This window comes from Brachyistius frenatus, unplaced genomic scaffold (assembly GCF_029030835.1).
Source record: "Brachyistius frenatus isolate BFR_SWC_R1_liver_20210118 unplaced genomic scaffold, ASM2903083v1 Contig_158, whole genome shotgun sequence".
NCBI classification, from domain to species: domain Eukaryota; kingdom Metazoa; phylum Chordata; class Actinopteri; family Embiotocidae; genus Brachyistius; species Brachyistius frenatus.
The window spans coordinates 737,278-758,067 of record NW_027210757.1 but is presented as its reverse complement, the minus strand read 5'-3'; positions in this window follow the sequence as shown (position 1 = coordinate 758,067).

The window sequence follows — 20,790 nt, the reverse complement described above, 5'->3', positions numbered from 1 at the left end:
CTAGAAAAATAAACACCATTTGAAAGCTCTTGTGTGCCATTTTGCCAAACAAAGCAACACAGTCAATGTTCCAGCTTTGGAAAATGGAACAAGTTTTATTCCTTTACAAGATTCAAGGCTGTTTTTTTTCACCATGAACCAGTGGCGGGGCGGGATGGGGGCGTCGGCGGAGGGAGGGGGGGGGGGGCAGGAGACAACTTGGCTAAACTGCAACCTCTGTGAGGTCACATCCAGCAGGCTGTAAATCAATGAGCTCTCAGTGGCCTGATGCTGTGCAGCGCCGCGTCGGCGCAGTTTAAAAACTGAAGTCACCGAGATCACAAACTGAGGTGTGCGGGGAAACTCGGGTCTCAAGATCGCAGTCGGGACACGACTTTTTTGTCACCGTTGTACTGAACTGCACCAAAGCAGGTCAACAAACAATTCCTGTTTACGTCCTCCTTTCCAGCTCTATTCTCTCAGAAACCAGGTCAATTTCTTCCTGAGACATCAAAAAGTTAAAAGACAAAGGTATTCCCCCCCCCCCCCCACACACACACAAACCCCTCAGTTTTCTTGGAAGCCACTGCCACTGGTTTTCTTCACTTCCTGTCGCCCCCGAAGAAGTTCAGTCCTCGACTGCAGTAGCTGCAGCAGTTGCCTGGATTATTATCTTGTGTCTCCCTTCAAATTAAATTTGCTGAAAGGAACTGTCTGACAAATTAAGTTGGAAGCGGCTGGCATTGTGACGAGGACACTGGCTTCCTGCCCCCGTTTTGGTTTGAATGGGTTTCCGCCTCCAGCAGTGGGGGGGGGGGGGGACGTCCTGCTGCTAATAACGCCAAAGAGGGGCCGAGGTGAGAGAAGGTCACCCAGACTCGGAGGAAATGAGGCTCTCGAGAAACAAATGGAAAATATAATTTTTTTTTTTTAAGGTAACAGGTGAGGGACCGAAGCCAAACTATTGTTTCAGACCATCTTCGTCAGTTTTTTTTTCCTCTTCTGTTTTCTTTGGACAAAAGACCGTTTCTCTCTCTCTCGCGCCGCTGTTTTGAACCTCAATAGCTTTAAGTCCTCAAAGCCTTCCTCCAGCCGCTCAGCACGCCGCTGCACCCTCACACTCTCAGGGATGTTGGAACAACATCCGGGGGGGGGAGGGGGGGGGGACTTAATATCTGCCGCCAGGCGTGAGCCCCGTGCTGTAGGTCGCCAAAGCCCGGCGTGAATCGGGGGGCTTGATCAGGTAGTTCTGCGGGCTTAGCTAAATTAAAAAGCAGAATATACTCTCCGAGAGAGTAAATGGCTTTATGTGAAGCCAAACCAGCCGTGATCCCATGAAACCATTACTCGCAAACGCATGCCTGCCACGCATGCGATGCCACAAGGACACACGCGCCGAACTCTGGTCCGTCCGGCCGTCCATACGTGTGTGTGTGGCACCCCCAACCCCCCCCCACACACACACACACACACACCCTTTGTACAAAAATAAAGCTTCTAGTCGCTCCGTTGAATAGGAGTTGTGTGCTCGTGCTCGCTAGGGATTTCCTGTGGTCTAGTCTCCAGATATTGCAGGCGGTGGATAAACCCCTGATCAGGAGGCCCTTTCAATGAAACATGTGAGATCTTCGGCACGCCGGCTTAGTCTCAGAGAATTGTGTCAAAAAAACATATTGTTTGGCTCCTGCGAGGAGAGAGAGAGAGAGAGAGAGAGAGGGAGAGAGAGGGAGAGAAAGAGAGAGAGAGGGAGAGGGAGAGAGAGGGAGAGAGGGAGAGAAAGAGAGGGAGAGAGAGGGAGAGCTGGTCGTACAGCGGAGGCGCGCATCATGTGCGATGGGAAACACCTGGTGCGTGCGAGGCTCCCTCGGAGGGGGGGGGGGGGGGGAGGAGGAGGGGGGGTTGGATGAGGAGGAGAGGGTCAAACAGGTGTGTGGCAAGTTTTTTTCTCCTCCCAGAGGCTCTCATCTTGAAACGGTCAATTCTGGTTCTCATTTAACCCCGAGTAGTTAACCCTTCCACGCATGATTTGTGGACATGAGGGCCTCACACAGATTTAAGTTAATGGCTCTTTCTATTGTCCCGGAGAAATTAGCGCTTGTTTGGTTTCAAAGACGTAGAATTAGCAGAAGAGAAAAGATGTTTTCTCATACTGATGGGGGCAATTTTCTACATCTGCCTCGATCTATAACTCACAAATGATGCTTCTGGGAGTTTTACTGAAAGTTTTCAAATACAGGCATGGACTCATTTCGATGACAAACTGGTGCCACAGAAAATCTGTGGAATATTTTCCCCAAAGGTTTATTCAGATTTTACAAAAAAAATGCCACAAAAGTTTCACACCCACATCTGCTCAGACAGACTCTATGCGGTTCATTAAAATGACTATAACTTTTATTTTATGAAGCCCGAGTGTAACTGGCTGCCAGTACAGGGACCTGATTTAGACCCTGAACTACATGCTGATTATCTATCTTTTAAATTTTATGCAACACCACATTAAGAAACACTTCTGAATAGCTCAATTTAACCCCAATAAAAGGTTAGCAAAGCAGTAAGAATCATCAGCTTTAGGCTTTAACAATATTTTAGTTAAATGTCAACAGCAAAAACCACATGAGGTTGTTTTTGTTTTCCACAAGAGCCTCTTTATTTCTGTGATAATCACTTTCTTGCAGAGAGCTGAAGATATCCGTCTGCTCAATATGCAGCTAAAAATCAAGATGTGGTTCACTTTACATAAAGACTGAAAACGGAGGGAAATGGCAACCAATGGCACCAAAATAATATGCCTATCAGGACCTCTAAAGATCATTAACACATTATATATTGATTGTTGGATCTAGAGTTTCCAGGATGTCGAGGCTCCCAGGCAAGAAATAATCAAGCCCATGACCTCTGTAAAACCACAACATACAAACCGGCAGGAGACTTCAAGAGACACACGATCCACCTCCGCTTTGTGTCGCAAGTTTCAAGGACAAAAGGACAATACTTTTTCAGCTCAACCTCTGAAAATGAATTTTCTATATTCAAACCCCTGCACTCTTTCAAACATCTTGTTAAAGTTCTTCGATTGAGAATACGTGACAATGAGCTTGCATAAATAAACACAAACACATTCATGAACAACGTGCCAATCAAAGGGGCCAATTTGACCCTCCAAGAAACTGCCGTTGGTACCGAGACGTCGATGATCTGATCATCCCTTATTTCATCAAACCTTTCAGATGAATTCACACTTGAAAGAAAAAATTCTGACATTGTGGCCTCATGGCAAGAAGGTCGTGGGTTCGAACCCGCTGGTCGGCCGGGCCTTTTGAGTTTGCATTTTCTCCGGATACTCTGGCTTCGCCCAAAAGTTTAACCACATTGGCATAGTTAGGGTTGATTAGAGATGCTATAAATTGTCTGTCTGTGTTGGCCATGTGTTCGACTAGTGACCTTTGCTTGGTGTACCCTAACCGTCGCCTTAAATTGGGCTGTGAGCCCGTACAGGATGAACCGTGGGTATAGACATAAATAATGGATTGAAAAATCAATCTTGCAGGTTTCTCCGGACAAGTCACCTAAATATTTCCCCCGTGATATAAATGGGATTATGAGAGACGAGACCGGGAAGACCCTCTTCCATATGAACCCAGAAACTAGGTGAACGGCACAGACGGCACATTGTGGTTCAGGCCAACCGCCTCCACTCAACCGTAGCACCATCTTCGGATGTGGCTGCTGTCTCTGGAACCACAAGCAAACACGGCGGGTGATTTAATGTTGAACGAGGGGAGGTCAGAAGACATACCGCATGCATATGGGATTTCACCCCCCCCCCCAGACCCCCCGCCACAAAGCTCCATCCCCAAAGCGATATAAAACAAACCTGTTGAAATGTTAACGGCACATGACTTCTGTACAGAGTTGGTGGAGCAGTCACAGTGGGGCTACTGTGCCGCTCGCCGGTGGGGGCCCCGGTGAGACGACCGCACTTCTGGGAGTTTTTTTTCAGACCATCCCCAAACTACATTTCCTCTGTGCTGGCCCAGTGGAGCGTGAGCTAATGGAGTTTCGAGGAGGGCCTTGTTATTTCTGCTGTTATTAATCTCTGCTTTGAAATGAAAAATGATGTCGAGGGCGAAAGGCACATGTTTGCTTTGGTAATGCCACATGTCAGATGTATCAACACCTACTGTACATTGGGCATTTTATGGCCACTGAAGATTTGGTTGAGTTGAAGCTGCACGCTTTTTGGGCTCCAGCATGATGTTTGGGACTTTATATGAAGAGTTTTGATTGACTGGTTGGATTTATTCTTACAATGCTAAAGACATGAAACGGTAATAGTTTGTTTCTATTATTTCCATATTCGGAATGACAAATAAAAAGAAGTTTATTCTCAAATGTGTGAAACATTTTCAAGCATATAAACATTTTTAAAATGTATTTTAGGAGTAAAATATAAAACATAAATGGTATATTTTATACCGGGTAAAATATAAATTTTAGTTTTGGTTGCTAATATTTCAAGGCACATTAAAGTCTATTGATGATATTTGATTAGTATTAGGCTGCTCTTAGGTTATCTTTAAAGGTGCCTTTAGGTTGTTTTATAACTATATGTATTAACTATTATCTTTGCTGTATTGATATTAGAAAAATAAACATCAATCTAAAAAGATTTTAAAAAATCTATGGTTTTGCATTTGTAACATTCATATTATCGGTTCTTAAATTCAATACTAGCTCATCTCTGTTTAATACTCTAATAATAACAACCTGTGATCGCAGCCAATTTGGCCTTGAAAAGGAGATTTGTATTCTCAGGGGGGCTGGTTTCCTACTTACATTAAGGCTATATGCATTTTCCAGCGTTTGAAACGCTTCGGCTCGGCCTGATGACTTTCACACGTCTCATCTTGCTGGAGACTTTTCCAAACTCCAAACGGCACTACTGAGCTATAATAACAGAAGAATCAATGAATTGACTCGTTATTACCCCCAGATGACACCCACTGGAACCCAAATGGAGGCGTTGCATGTCAGGAGCAGCTGGCGGTTCGGAGAGAGACACCTGTGCGGATTAAGCTCTGGTGTCCGGTTAAGTTTGGTTGTCCCAGTGGCCGCGAGCCTAGACTGATAAATGACGCCCAGCTTTCTCAACGCATAGCTTACTGACACACATCTCGCAGAAATGCTGCTCTGATTTCACAGTGGAAGTGGCCCAGATAGACTTGGATGCAAAATAGAACGGGTGGGGTCATGATCCACGTCTATCGGGACAAACCGGGACTAACGCGGGTAAATATGGACTTGCCACAGTCTCGTGCCTTTTATTAACAAGGAGACAGCATCAGTCATTATTAATTGTTCCCATTTGTTCACAATTAATTCTCAGTTGGTTTACCAAATTATTTAGCAGTGCATGTATTAATCTTTTATGTAATCTATCAAGAAAATATGCCAAACAGATGCTTTATCCAGATTCTAAAATGGGATCATTTATACATGTCACTTAGTGTATAAGGTCTCTTATCCATAGAGGCCAAAGTTTTACATGGTCATACAATGATGGAGCTGTTACTGACTGAGTGTCGGGATTTTTTTTTTAGATGGGAATTTCAAAATATAGCCTGGAGCTCAAGAGTTAATTTTTTCACATTAAAATGAATAATCAATTAATAAAATGTGCTCATTACAGATGAAGGAAATATGCTAATTAAACCTCCAAAACAAAACGAATGTTCCTGAGGTGAACCAACAAACAAAACTGTTATAATTTTGAATTTAAGTTTCTTTATTAATTTAAATTTAAATTAATACCATCACATGTTGTCACAAATTGTAAATTCCTCTGAGAAAACCATGGTTTTAGGCTTTCTTAATAAAATGTACTTGACTTGTATTTGTCACGAGGACTCAATAAATGATCAACTTGATGTTGCGCAAGAGGATTTGGATTAAAAAGTAAATCAAAACAAAACAAAATTGAGTACAAAAGGGATCTACTTTTAACAGCTCTTCATTTTCTACCCGTTATCCTTTTTAATTAGATCCATGACAATGGAGAGCAAACAGGAAATATGGAAAGAGAAAATGGGGGTTGACATGCAACTGCAGCATCTGTAGAGGCTTCAACCCAGATTTTTATGGTCGCTTCGCATGTGTTTTGAACCGCGGGGCCACCGGGACACCACTCTTGATGGTTTTCCTGGTGGAAAGAAACATTGTTAGTCTTTGATGAGTTTGTGATGTGGCACCAATAATAAATAATAAACCACAAGGGTGGCATCTTTACACGATCCACACAGGAAGTGCTTCGAATTATAAAAAATGAGTAAAAACAGCTTTGGGCCGAGCACTCAACCCTTTCTCAGACTTCCTTCCAAAAACATTTGTACATGGTTGCAGCGACAAATCTCCACATCTTTTCCAATTTTGCGAGGCTGACATGATATTTACCACTTCAAATGTTACACATTCGGCAACAGTCCAGTTAAAAGACTGCTCGACCAAAGTGAACCCTCCTTGTCTCCCTAACTTTCGTGAAATGTACATCATCCCCTGCTGTGAAAAGTACACTGCTGCTGTTATTATATGTCCATTCAACCACTCAACTGGTAACAATGAGGAACAGTGACGGATAATAATTGTATTCGAGTCGGTACGTCTTCTCGACTCGCTGAGTGTTGCTTTCCTGAGCTTCATCCCCACAAGAAAAGCTACACTTGTGATTTATTGGAGGACCGGCCAATATAAATAAGAGCTTGACGTGCAGCAGATACAAGATGGAGGTTTTGGATCGTAGAGAGAAGACCAGCTGAGCTTCACTTTTTGCTGCTTTAAATACTGACATTATGGGGTAGAAAGCTGATCTCGAAGCCAACATTCGTACACATATTCAACATGTACAACTTTAAAAAGTGTAAATAATTGCCCCTTTTTACGCCTAAAATACTGACTGTCAAGCTTTTGTTTATATTAAAGAACAATAAGTGGTAAATCTGCTATACGCAGCATCATAAGTACGCAAAAAAGCTTGACAGCTCGGGCTGGGTACTGAACTTTGATACCTTTATGGCAATAAACAAATTGCTTCCGTATTATCTATCAAAAAGCGTCTTGTCACTTGGTACCAAATTTCGATACCTACACTACATCCACCAATTTCCATAAATAGTCTCTATTAAGTATCAACTGATGTAAATCGTACATTATAACATCTTATTTCACTCTTTTTGTCAAAGTTTTGGTCACGTACCTGTCTTGAGTAGCCTGCGATTAAGTAATTTTTCGGCCTCTCAGCTTGCTGGTAATCTGCTGATCGCATGTGGCATTTAGGGAACATTGGTAAATCGTAGTATCTTGCATCTGATACGTGAAGGGGACATATAGCTGGAGAGAAGAACCCAACTCTCTCCCTGTCTAAACTGCACGCCAGAAGATTTATATGACGCTGCGTGTAAGGTCATTTACTTTATAAAATTATTATCGATTAAAGTACTGTTAAAAAAAACGGTATCAAAGTTATGGCATCGAAAAATGTCTTGAAAGAAACTCCAATGTTTGCAGGGGCTGAAAAGTCTCTTGATTTTGGTTCTAAAACTTCATAAATACCGGTATCTGTAATAGCGTTAGGTTTTAGCTGAGCTCTACATGAGCGTTACAGTCAAGTGGGAATTGAAGTGAAGGCCTAGTTTGCCCATCAGGCAGCATTGAAGCATTGCTATGCAGCTGTGTCCGAGCCAGTTATCGACCAAGAAGATACAGTCCAGATCTCTCCAAACGCTCCTGAATGATTGAGCTGCCAACACCGACTTTGCCATCCCGTCACCAAGTCATCAGCGAGATTTCAAAGCACTGACTTTCACAAAGTTTCCACCATTAAAAAGTATTGGATAAATTTCCTACTGAAACACACCGAGCATAAAATGTACTTTCTGTTGTCTCACTTGTGTTTGTCTCAGTATTTCTTTCATGTTATAATCCAATCAGAAAGCAAGAAGGGAGCCTATTCTTTACGATATTCCATTTTATTTTCCACACAATGCACAATCTTTGTTTCAGAGCGCCAGATAATTTCACAAGAACTTTGCTCGACCGTGGCTTCAAAACGCGAATGGAGTTGTTTGTAGTGCTAGCAGGCATCGAGGGCTCCAGCTAGAAACACAATCCAGCCGGCAATAAACTATAGAAAAGTATGAGAAAGAGAAGCAAAGGGTAAAAAGGAATTCGAGGAAAAGTCCCTCGACTCGTCGCATTAACGTGAAAGGAATTAAGTGAACAGTTGAGGATGACACATGCGCGCTATGTGAACAATTTTCTCTCCGGGCTCGGTTCAAGGCTGATATACTGTTAGAAGAAGAAATGTGAGACGCCGTGTTTCTGCAGCGGTAGCAAACACAACATTCGCAACATAAATCGAGCACCGTGATGATGTCACTGGATTCCTGAGAGAGCAGAAAAGCATAAATGAAAAATTACACAGCATGAGAGCAGCCCCGAGAGCATACTCCCCACGTAACGTCTTGATTTTATGTTTTCCAACGTGAAAAGACACGGAAGAACCGTCCTCCGGGGGGTTCTGGTCCGGCAGAATCTACCGTTCCAGGATCCAGTTAGAGCAACATCTGTTTTAGATGCGGTGCTAAGACTGTGGCAAATAATGGCTCGTTATGATTTGAAATTAAATTTATAGTAGAACCATGTTTATTATGCATTCTGAATGTTTATGGTATAAGCATGAATATCTGGAGTTGTCCTTAATTTCTAAAATAAATGATCACCGAAAAGCAGCCCTGATGTTTCTTGTTCGTCACACTAGGGGATTCATTTACATATTTTGAGGCTATTTTTGTAAAGAAAATCCAACTGTAACGCTGGACTATTTTTGGTCCCGCAGAATTATCTGCATTACATCAGCTAATTTCTAAAGTATAGCATCAAAGTTTAAAAAAAAAAAAAAAAATGGGGCATCCACTCCAAATGAATCCTTAAAGCTTTCGTGTCTTTTTTTTTTCACCAAGTTATCTTCAGGCACAAACATTTCATCGGATGTAGTCATCTTGTTTTTTCAAGCGGGGCACACAGTTTTGTGAAACAAAATAAATCTCTAGTGCTTTCCATTAAAAGCTGGCATTGTATTTTATTTTTCCTACTATCAACAAATTGCTGAGAAGACTGAAGCCAAGAATGTGTTTGACTTTGCCCCCCTGTGTCGGTGGCACTCACTCCCAGAAGCCTATTGGTTCCCGCGCTGTAAAATATTTTGAATCTGGTTAAATTTTTGTGTTCACACAACTGAAGAAACAAAAGTTAAGGAAAAAACAATAAAATGAACTTCATATACTGTGACGTATGTTAAAAAGTATGTTAAAAGCAGACTAAAATTTATGTCCTTAAGCATTTGAATTTGAGATCAAAACACTAAGTAGATATCGGCTTTTAATTTACTTGACTTAATGCAAATAGTATATTTCTATATGGCTCTCCGAAAGTTAGTGAAATTTTGTTCTACCATTAACATGCTTTTGTACATTTAGATAACTTGAGGGTATCTATTTGGACTCTATTTGCAGAAAATGGCATTTAAAAAGCTACAGTCAGTCTATTTTGTCTCTGTCCTGTTTTGATCTCAAAACCAAACACCTATAGTCACAGAAACTTCAATTTCAATCTACGAACTTTATTGAGTTCATTCAAAAACTGTATCAAACTTACAAACTGATCTTAGATAATTCAATACTGACCTTCAATCAACAGACTGTTGTGACTTAACAGGTATTAAAGATACATCGGATTTTACGTTCATCCGCAAAATGAGGGTTATCCGATGAATTTTAGTGTCTGTAAATATGCAAATTATCTGTAGTGAGCACTCAGCAGTTCATCAATTCAACTCAAACTAAAGTCACTCAAGTCAAAGATTTGAAATCTGTCACTCATGTTCACCAGTTTTGAAATGGTCTTAAAATTGAAGATTTAAATTGAATAAACTCAAACTAAATAAAACATATTTGCATTGAGTTAATGATAAAAGATGAATTGATTCCACTGAATTCCCACATTCCCGGCCTATACATGAAGAAAAAAGTCACAAATATTGTTTCATTCCTGAAAAGGCTAAATAACGGTTGGGCTCTGCGGTTGTAGCCATTACTGGATTTCATGTGTTGCGTGAGTACAGCAGCAGACTCAAAACAATGCCGATGCTCCTGGTAACGAAAGAAATAAGCCAGCACAACTTTCCTGTCATTAATGCTGCTGTTCGCAGAGGACTCACTTCATATCCGGATACACGGGTCTAGTTAGGAGCTGTTTATTGTTTGTTTTCATCTTTTTCCTGGGATTTGTTGGCAAAATAAGTCAGACGGTAATAGACAGGTGTTGTGGTAACCCGCAGGTCTAAACGGCTTCCTGTTCAGTATCACGGCAAAGTAACCAATGCCGGTGTGCGTGAATGATTTCAGATATGACTCATCCCCCTTCTTTCTTTTTAGCCCCACAATTACCGAGAAAGAAAAACACGTTGTTTATAAGTTCCAGTAGTGCCGACTTCAATTTTTGCCCAAGTTAACCCGTCTGCTCGAGTTAGACGTCAAGCTACAGTTCAGAGGATGAGCCCGGCAGGAGGGCTCCCGCCACAACAGAGTCCTGCCTTTGAACGGATTTGAAACAGTTCAGATGACACGGAGGGGGCAGGAAGTGGAGTAGTGATGGCAAAGCTCTTTAACACTGTAATCCTATTGTCAATCTCAAGGATTAAAGTTATTTCATTGCTGTCATTATTGTGTGTGTGTGTGTTTTGGGGAGTGGGTGGCGGTGGGGATGGGGGGGGGGGTGAGAACAAGTTGGCAGTTACTGGTCGAACCAAAACAATGAGAGGCTCACAGTCAATTACAGGTCAGTGTCTCTGAACTTTTGACAGCACCTGTTGCTGTGTAGGACGCCTTTTCATGTTGCACCAACAAGAGTCTGAAAACAGGAAAGCGCGGGGACGCCGAAAATAGAATCGACCCCGCAGGAAGTTCTTTATTTCCATCCAGTGGGAGTCGGGGGAGTGATTAGGCCTTTTGAAATAAGTCTGTGTATGTTTGCACAATCAAAGTACTTCTTGGACGCAAAGATGCATTCGAGGGCAGAATGATAACATGAATAGAGGCCTGCGCAGACGACGTCACGCTGATATCGGAGGTGATTTCGAGGTCGAGCCCTTGAGCTTTTGATCATGGGAAAACAACAACAGTCGAGCCAGCAACTTTGGAGGCTATTAGAGGGACAATATACACAATACTTTCTCAGTTGGTCAAAAGGAAGCAGAAGAAAGAGAAATAAGAAGGTCAACGCTGAAACCAACACGGTCAGAAAAAGATGCCAGAAAGACACATTCAAGGCAGGAAGCTTCAGAAAATACAGAGAAATGTGGCAAATGTCCTTCAAACTCCGTTCAAATATACATATATATAGCTTTTAATTTGAAATGGATACAGGAAGTAGTTATATTCGGCTAGCTTTATCACTAAGGTCACTCAGTCAGTGAGAAATTTGAATTGATATAGCCGACCTTGTCTGACATTTTGGATTTTAGCCACACTAGGTTCGCTATTGAAGATTCAGTAACCTCGCTAGCTATGTTTGTTTTACGTCAATTTATTTCCTAAATCTCACTTTTAGACTTCTAACTGATTCAGCTACAGTTTTGGTAAAAAACAACAACAACAACAACAACAAAAAAAACATGTCAAGAAGTCAGCAGCTTCAGTTACGATCTAACGGTGACATAAAAACTAAGTCTGGGCTCAGAAAGACGAGAAGCTGCTGCCAAACTAAAGGAAAATAGCAGCCATTGTCAGCTTTGAGTTGAAGCAGGAGAAAATAAAAAACTCATTAATTTTCCTAAGTTTCTGGAACACATTTGGAGCACAGGGTAAAGAAGCACACACACACACACACACACACACACACACACACACACACACACACACACACACACACACACACACACACACACACACACAAACAATCTCCCATTTCACAGACTTTGCACTGATGCTCTAATTACAGAAATTGTTTCAGAGGCCAAGTAGCCAAACTAGCTTATTATTGGATGATTTGCGGAGGGGCTGGGAAAAGATTGGCCCGTCTGCGCTGCAGTCAACTTGGCATGATGAACATCACACAGATGAAAGAGGAGGGAACTGTTTTTGTCCTCAGATGAACAGGTGGAAACATTAACCACAGTTGGCAGGTTGTGCTAACAAGCTGGAGGCCGTTGTGGAGGCTCTCTGGGATATGCATGTGTGTGTGTGTGTGTGTGTGTGTGTGTGTGTGTGTGTGTGTGTGTGTGTGTGTGTGTGTGTGTGTGTGTGTGTGTGTGTGTGTGTGTGTGTGTGTGTACTGTGTCTAATTAATCACAGAGCACTGACACAGTTTAAAACCAGGCAAATGACTGCGCTTCTCCAGGAACGCAGAAATAAAATGGGCGTGTGCTCGGTAATGGATTCCTCATTTTCACAAAGACTTAAAAAAGCACACTGGAGGATTTTATTCAGATTACAAGTTGTGGTTGATTCCAGAAGTATCTGCCAAATTAAGAAATGTAAAATTGACTCCTGGAGGAGCACAGATTCTCCTCTTGACAATGTTGGGAATATAATGACTTTACGCTGATAATCCTGATTAAAAAAAAAAAAAAAAAAAAAAGAAAGACAGATAAAACAACCTTCCCTCGGGGGTTTAGAGAAACTGCTGTTTTGGGTTAGATGTTCTTTCATGTCTTTTGGGTTTGTTTTACATGTATTCAAAAGTAAGCAAACTTTTGGAAAGTGGAATACTCTCGTCGAGTTGTGAAAAAAAAAACAACGAGCAAAAAAACTCAGCGCGCGGACGGTCTTCACAGCACTCGTTGAATTCCCACTTTATTACTTGGTTTACATAGTTTTTAAATGTCCGCCATGGCAAACATCTGACATCCATTCGAACTATTTAGTTAACAGTGATTTAGGGCTAAACAAAAGCTGTCGTACAGCGGATGGGGATTGGATGTCACAGTTAGTCTTGGATGTATGAAGTGTATGTCATGAGTAAGTACGTTTATTTAGACAGTAAGAGATTTAAGCAACAAAAAAAAAAAAAGAGGCGACCAGATATTGCACGATGATTTGAGATGAAGCTTGTTTGTCACAGTTGGAGGTGTTTACATGATCTTCAGTACCCGACCAGTTTGTTTACAGCGATTGGGTTTCAATTAAGTTTTCCCAAAGCTGATTCTGGACGACAAGCAGCGACCGCCTGTACAGTCTTTATTTTTTTTGGGAGGGGTGTGGGGGGGAGGAATTCCCACTGGGGGGCTCTGGCCTAGATGAATCTGCATTATCATCCTTATTATGAATACAAAAATTTAAAAAAAAAAAATCATTTTGCATTTCAGTTGAGAAACTTTCCCGCTTCAAGGGCATGATTAATGATTAAGAAGGAAAACTTCTCATCTTTGAAGCTCTTGGAGACATCAAAGCTGTTGGAGCTTATTGTTAAACTTTAGTTTATGTCCTACAGCACAGCGAACGCTTAATGGCACTAAAGAAAAGTTTCAGCGAATGTGAGGCAACGAAGAGAAGTGGCAAGTGAACTGAAAGCTGTCCAGAAAGTATTTTGTTTCAGCGTATTAATGGTATGTATGTATTCAACTGGGTTTCGAATGGAGTGTAACATGGATGTGAGAATATAAACATTTACAATCACACAGCCGGTTCATGTTTAATGCTATTCTTATACCTATGAAATACAGGTGAGCATATATAAAGACAACATACTGTGCTTCATATCTGTTGTTTTACGTTCTTTCTTTATCAGGTAAATGAGTGCGATAAAATTGTATGTGGAAAAAAACAACTGTTAGAGATTCTCATTTTATCCAGAATTGCGCAGAAAACTCAGAATAAATCCACAAACAACAGTTCATAGGAGTCATTAACTCATTTATATGATACCAGATACTTGGGAAAGACAATCCTGCAGACAAGTAATCTGTTGGTCAGTCGAGACGAGAAGGAGGTTCGATTTCTTTTCTTGTTAAAAAAGATTTTACTTTTTGCCATCTAAAGTAGTGAAATCGCAAACTTTGGAAGTTTGACTGAAGCCTATTTTTCCGGTAATGCAATATTTGGGACATATTACAGGTTGTATCGCAATTTTTTTTTTAAGACTTATTGACATAAGGACCTTTTGCAGACTTCGGCTACCTGCAGGCGCACTTACAAATTTAGTTTCAGTATTGCATTAACTCGTTATTTTGCAGCCACACATCTTCAGCCTCTTTCGCTACAGTCCGATCGGTTACGGCCGAACTGAGCGCTTGTGTTCGCTGCTCGCCCTTCGGGGGGGGGGACGAAGACACTGCAAACCTCCAGGAACTTCTGGACCGTTACATTAATTGTTTAGTCTCACACAGAGACAGTTGGTCTTCTCCCAAACCCCACGATAACTAACAACAGGCTCCATTAAGTGTTTCTGGTGTATCCGCACAGTGCCCACAGGCATCCACGCTCGCACAGGAATGTGTTTTTAATCCAAAAATAAAGAGTCAAACAAAGGTCAGGTAAAACTTTTGGAGTGGGTATTTGATAGTGGCCTAAAGGTCAGAGACTGTCGAATAAGAGGTCATCGGTTTGGGCACAGGTTACATCGAACTCGTTCAACGAGCAGGTGTTTTAATCGAAGGCACTTCGAGGGGAAAAAAAAAAAAAAAAAGGTCACACCGCAATGACAACTCAGTCCTTCGCAATGTATCTCATCAAGCGTATCTGTGGTGAATTTGAGCCGCCGCCGAGCCCACGGCCATTTAGATACAGTTTCTCGAGCCGAGTCTTATCTCAGACATTAAAGCGATATAGATCTGAATGTGTCGAGATCCAAAAAAGAGCAGAAAATAACCGTCAAAATTTATCTTGGCGACGAGTGCAGGATAATCCAAGTTTGTCGGCTCCGAGTAATTTAACTGTCCTAAAAGGCGGCGATTTAACTGCAGCGTGTAGCTTTTGTTCTTGGGAACTGTACAGTTTCTAGTTTGAAAGTTGTCCACTTGATAAACTCAAATAGACACGAAGGGATAGTCAAGATTAGCACAACAACCTCGATCTGTATCTGTCTTTATTCCAGTATGAACTATTAAAAGAGTAGGACAGCTCGCTGTTCTTTAAACAAAAAAACGACAAAAACTTTAGTTGAAGTGGTAAAACACATTTTTGATGAGACGTACTCGTGTTGCAGAACATTTTGGGGTCCAGCCGTCTGAATTTTGACTTTCTGCTGCCTTGAGAGACAATCAAAGATGTTTAATTACGGGGTGAATAATTCCTTTTCACTCCACCTATCAGACTGTTAATTGGTCTCCAGCAGTAGCCCGAGAATCAGACTGAAATACCCTTGATTGCCTCATTCAATTATTCAGTCCAACATCATTCACGTTACCTGTTGTCTCTTCAAAAGTAAACCCTCAGTAGTGAGTGATGCAGCACAGAAGCCGGAACAGCGCTTTCTGAGGGCAGTTCATGTTTATCCTCATGTTTAAAGAAAAAAAATACACGGGCTTAAAGAAGTGTTATTTCTGAGACTTATAATAAGTACAGCCCTTCCAGCTGCACCCTGTACAGCTGTGTCAATATTAGCCGTGCTCGTTCTTGTTTTTTTGTGGCTATTTTCTCTGTTGCTCTTTTGTGCCGGGTGTCCAGATCGCGATACACTTTAATATCCCGTGAGGAAGATTTGTCTTGTCACTGCCGCACAGAAAACTTCTGACACACACACACACACACACACACACACACACACACACACACACACACACACACACACACACACACACACACACACACACACACACACACACACACTAATGCTTTAAAAAGCCAAAGTTAAAGTGGATACGGTCCGTAAATGAACAAGATATGGTCCGAATTGCGTACTTCCCTTAGTACACTCGAAAGGTCAAACTTAAGAGCGGAGGACGCGAGTTGCGTCATTTAGTGTTTTCTCTGAAACATACTTCTCGTACAGATACGGCAGTATCGGGTGTGAACATGCCAGCTTCTGAGAGGGCAATTAAAAAAACATTCATAACAATAAAGCGCTGTGTTTTCCCCCTGGAAGCCTGCTTTGCACGATTTGGTCCAAGAGTTTGACATCATCTATGCCGTTATAAACAAATAGCCACACCGTACACTTTTTTCTTTTTCTTTTTTAATTTAATTTGTTTTGTTTTTTTCCTCACACACAACCCATACAGGTTTGCACATCATGCCAAGTGATCCCACCTTTGGGTCAAAACGTCACCGCTGGCGTTTTTGATCTAATAATAGCTCAGCTTGAGATCACTTCCACATCGAACATAAAAATGCAGCCTGGTTATGATCATATCTTACTCATTTTCCACGTCTCTTTGCCATCCTGAACCAATCTAAACCGAGCCGGGGAATGTTCCTCGGAATGACAATTAAACGGAACAAAGAGCAACCTGAGCAATGAACCACAACAAATGGGAAGAGCGGGCTGTTGCCAAAATCTATAACTGTGCAGCAGCATTTTAAGCATTGTTAAAAAAAAGAAATACAACAAAAAAAAAAAAAAGAAAGTAAAAGGAAACGTTTCCGTGTAACGGCACCACGAGCGTGTACACATCATGCACGGTGGATACACCTGGATCCCTCCTCAGGTCGCCGGGCGATGGTGACAACCCGTGTCGTTGTTTTGTCTCCACTATTTCCTGAGTCTTTAATTAAATAATCCAAATGGGATTAGCAACGGAGGTCTTTGAAGTCCCGTACAACTTTTGCTTCTGGTGAAATATCGAGACACGGTGCTTCTTTTGATCAGTGCAATCAAAAATCAACTTTCGGAGTGGTCCCCGCTGTGTCGGATCCAGTCCAGGAACTGAAGCTTCCGCATGGCTTCACCTCCGCCGAGGGATTCCCTTATTTACCGCAAAACCTTGTTATGAGCTCATATTTATAAAGCGTTCAGCTGTTGTTGCAGCGTGCATGAGGTAATGGTGTTGTGGTTGTTTTTTTATGATCAGATTCTGGTAAATTAATTAAGCCGAGGCACTCTTGCAACAAATCGTATGTAAAACTTTACAGCCTTTCAGTTGTTGTTTTTTTGGACAACAACAAATTGCCTCATCTCCCGGGGTGAACCGGTGTGTGTGTGTGTGTGTGTGTGTGTGTGTGTGTGTGTGTGTGTGTGTGTGTGTGTGTGTGTGTGTGTGTGTGTGTGTGTGTGTGTGTGTGTGTGTGTGTGTGTGTTCGCCCCGGACATCTGAGCTAATTAGTGCTTTCTTCCGGGGTGGGGGGAGGCGGGATGGCGGGGGAGGCCTCGCGTCCTCAATCTATAGCTCGATTCAACAAATTTCACCTCTGGGGTTTGTCGTTCGTGAGAACCCGGCGTTTCCAACTTGTTTTGAGGCAAGTTCAAAGTTATTGAGGGAGGATGGCGCTTTGTGTCGCCTTTAATCACCCCGAGGAGACTGAAAGGAGTGAAAAGCGTCGCCATGACGAGCTCAGTCATCTGTGAAAATAAGCAGCGGTGTACGTTCACTATGATTAACAAGTAGCCAACATGTTATGATGCAGTGAGGTGTTGACGTAGTGAAGGATGATTGTCCGGTCAGTTACTTCATTTGGGGGGAGGGAGGAGAATACAAAAGGAAAATATTATATTTACGAAAGTAAATGACTTTCTTTAGATTAGTTTTATGATCAATCAGCACGTTGCAAATCTAGATAGTGAAACATGTCCGTCACATCATGTCAAGAGTTAAAGACGATATCACAAAATGGCTTTTGGAGCATTCGGCAACAGAAAATTCCAGAATATTTACTTAAAAAATGATGTTAAAAGTAGCAAATCTGCAACCACCAATTTAAACAATGAATTACCAAACTAGTTGATGATTGATTTAATCCATCGTAAAGTTTTCCAAACCTAATCTTAGAATAGAAAAAAGGAGATGCGGGTTAGAATGACAGCTGCTCATCGGAGGTGCTAACGTGCCATCTTTTTGGATATTACACGACTGCATGTTCACATTAACGCCTTCCGTCCGCAGCTCCGTCAAACTCCTTCCACCCCATTGATTTTTTTTTTTTTTTTTTGTCTTCGTGAAGAAGAGAATTCGGAACAGATTTGGACTGTAAATATGGGGGCTGTTTTATTATAGAAATGTTTGGCACAAAATGAAACGAGTGACACAAAAGAAAACTCGGGGCACAGAGAAACGCTCCGGGTCCGGTTCAGTTTAACACGAGGGGCCGACCGGCTAAGGAACGTACGACGCGTCCAAATGGCACCGAAACGCTCGCACGTGTGAGGAGCGGCGGCGGCGGTGAGCGTTTGATGTCCCGACCGAGCGCCGCGCGGGCTGGTTAAACGCCGGCCTGTGAAACACGAGCGATGTTGTCTCCGCGCGCCGAGCGCCACGTGGCTTTACGGAGCGCCGTCGAACGTCCATCTTCTGCCGCGAGCCGAATTTGTGGCTCGAATTGGATCCGCGGCTCATTACGGCACCGAGTTACACGCAGCTAAATTTAACACGGCGAGGTGAGACGTCCGCCGAAGTAAATGTCTTCGGCGACTGGCGCTCGTCCATGTGGGGCGCGTTTAAGCTCGAAGAGTTGTGAATTAGCCGGTGACATGCAAACAGGTGCACACGGCCGGAAATATCCACCAGCTCAGCTAACGTTTACTGGGAGTGAGTCACAGCAGGCGTAATGATTATCATTCCACGACCTGTTCAAGATGCCCCCCACCCTCCCCCCACGACGTTGACACTAACCATTTTAGTACCTTTCAGCTAATAGTTTTTTTTTTTTTTTTTTTTTTTTATTTTTTTGCCTGGCACTTTTCTGTTATGGTTCACCATCACTATTCTAAATGAGGACATTTGTCTTTAAAAAAAAAGAAGAAAAAAAAAAACACCTCCAGAGTTTGAAAGAAAAAAAATAATGAATTGGGAACTTTTACTTAAAAATAAGAAAAAAAAAAAAAATCATACTCAATGGCATTTAAAAAAAGAAAGAAAGAAAAAAAGAAAAAGAAATCGACATTTTAGTCATGTTTAAGTAAAACTGAGAATTTCTGCTCTGGTTGGGTCCTCGGTTTCCCTTTAAGATTCTCATGTGCCGACATTATCTCAGAGCGGGCCGACACGCCAACTGAGCCGCTTGCTTGGCAGGCTGACCCACTAACCCGCAGCCGCCCTTGGCTCAAGTCTAAGCTACTGGTGAGATTTACTACCGCCAGCGACCAGCCAGAACTTTCAGTTTTCCCCCGAGCCGATCGCAACACGCAGGTGAGTAGAGACATGCCTCTCGGTTTCAGCCGATAAGTATCTGAAAAAGCTTCTGTATTTCTTGAAATCATACATGTTCACGTTGATGTTTTAAGTGGATTTGAGACACCCCCCCCCTCCGGGGTGATTGGACGTATTCAAAGAGAAAAACTTCAAATGAAATTCAGAAAAGAAAACTACAAAAAAAAAAAAGTTCAGCTGGCGAAAGAAGCAGTTCAGATTCCAATCATAATGTATGGACGCTCCAATATCCATCCTGAATGTAAAAGAAACCACGGGCAGAAGACTGCAGTCATTTGTCCGTCTATTTACTTTCGGCTCTATCTGTCATGCCAACATCTTAAGTCACTTGAAAACATCTGGCGAGACTGTTTTTACTGCACGATACTGTACGCATTCCCCTCCAAATCCAGTCGAGTATCACTTTTTTTTTTTCATCTAAAGTGAGAAGAAGGATATAATTTTAATGCCCGATTATTCGGTTGTCAAACAGCAACTTAAAAATGTGCTTCTACGGCAGAGGAATGCAAAAACAGAAGCGGCTTTTTTTTAACGTTGCGAAAGTCGTCTGGGGAATAATTCGGTATCGCGAATGCGTTATTTAAAACTTCACGGGGGAGAGAATAAACAGTTAAATGCGTGAAATCGAGGAAGTAACAATGATTTATCGTGACACGAAAATCTGAAGCGGAGCCGTCGAAAGAGGAATGCCAAAGAAACGCTGCGTTCGGCGTCAAAAACATGTCCGAGTTTGAAGCCAGAAAAGAAAATGCTGCTGTGAACGATCTATTAGCTCTCCCGTCCGCCTCGCGGAGGCCAGCAGGTTAAACCTGCGTGATTTACTTTTAAAAGATTGCTTGTCTAAACGTTAGACTTCAGGCATCTCTGCCCACACACTTTGTCTCTAACTAAATCAAACTCTTAAAAACAAACGCACAAGCCCTAAAAAAAAAATTTTTTTTTTAAATGTTTGTTACTGTAACATTTAAACCAAATATGAAAAATCTAGATTTCAAAGCCACATATTTGACTCATAAACAAGGTTTTATATATATATATATATATATATATCACATCAAGTTCTTCTACATTTCATAGCACATCAGTGAAGGTATGTCTCCTTCTCTCTTCCTCAAACTGCTGACTCCACATTTTTGCCCAGATCTTTTGGGGGGTAGAAGATGTTTTGCTAGGCTCCCTCCATCCCTCACTGTCCTCTCGCCTCCTGCCTGCTCTCCTCTCTCTAAGGTTACCCTTGACATTTCTGAAGTTTTGCACGGACTCCTGGGAAAAAGCCACGCAGCACAAGACCGTGAGGGATGTAATGCGTTTTCCAGAAGTCGCGAACTTTTAAACCGGGAAACAGAGACGTCAATAAGCCGAAGAAGTAAACAGAATTAAAAAAAAAAAAAAAAAAATAACTTTGCTGCCTTGTTTTTGCAGCGTTTAAAGTGTCATTGTGTCTGTACTTGTCTTTG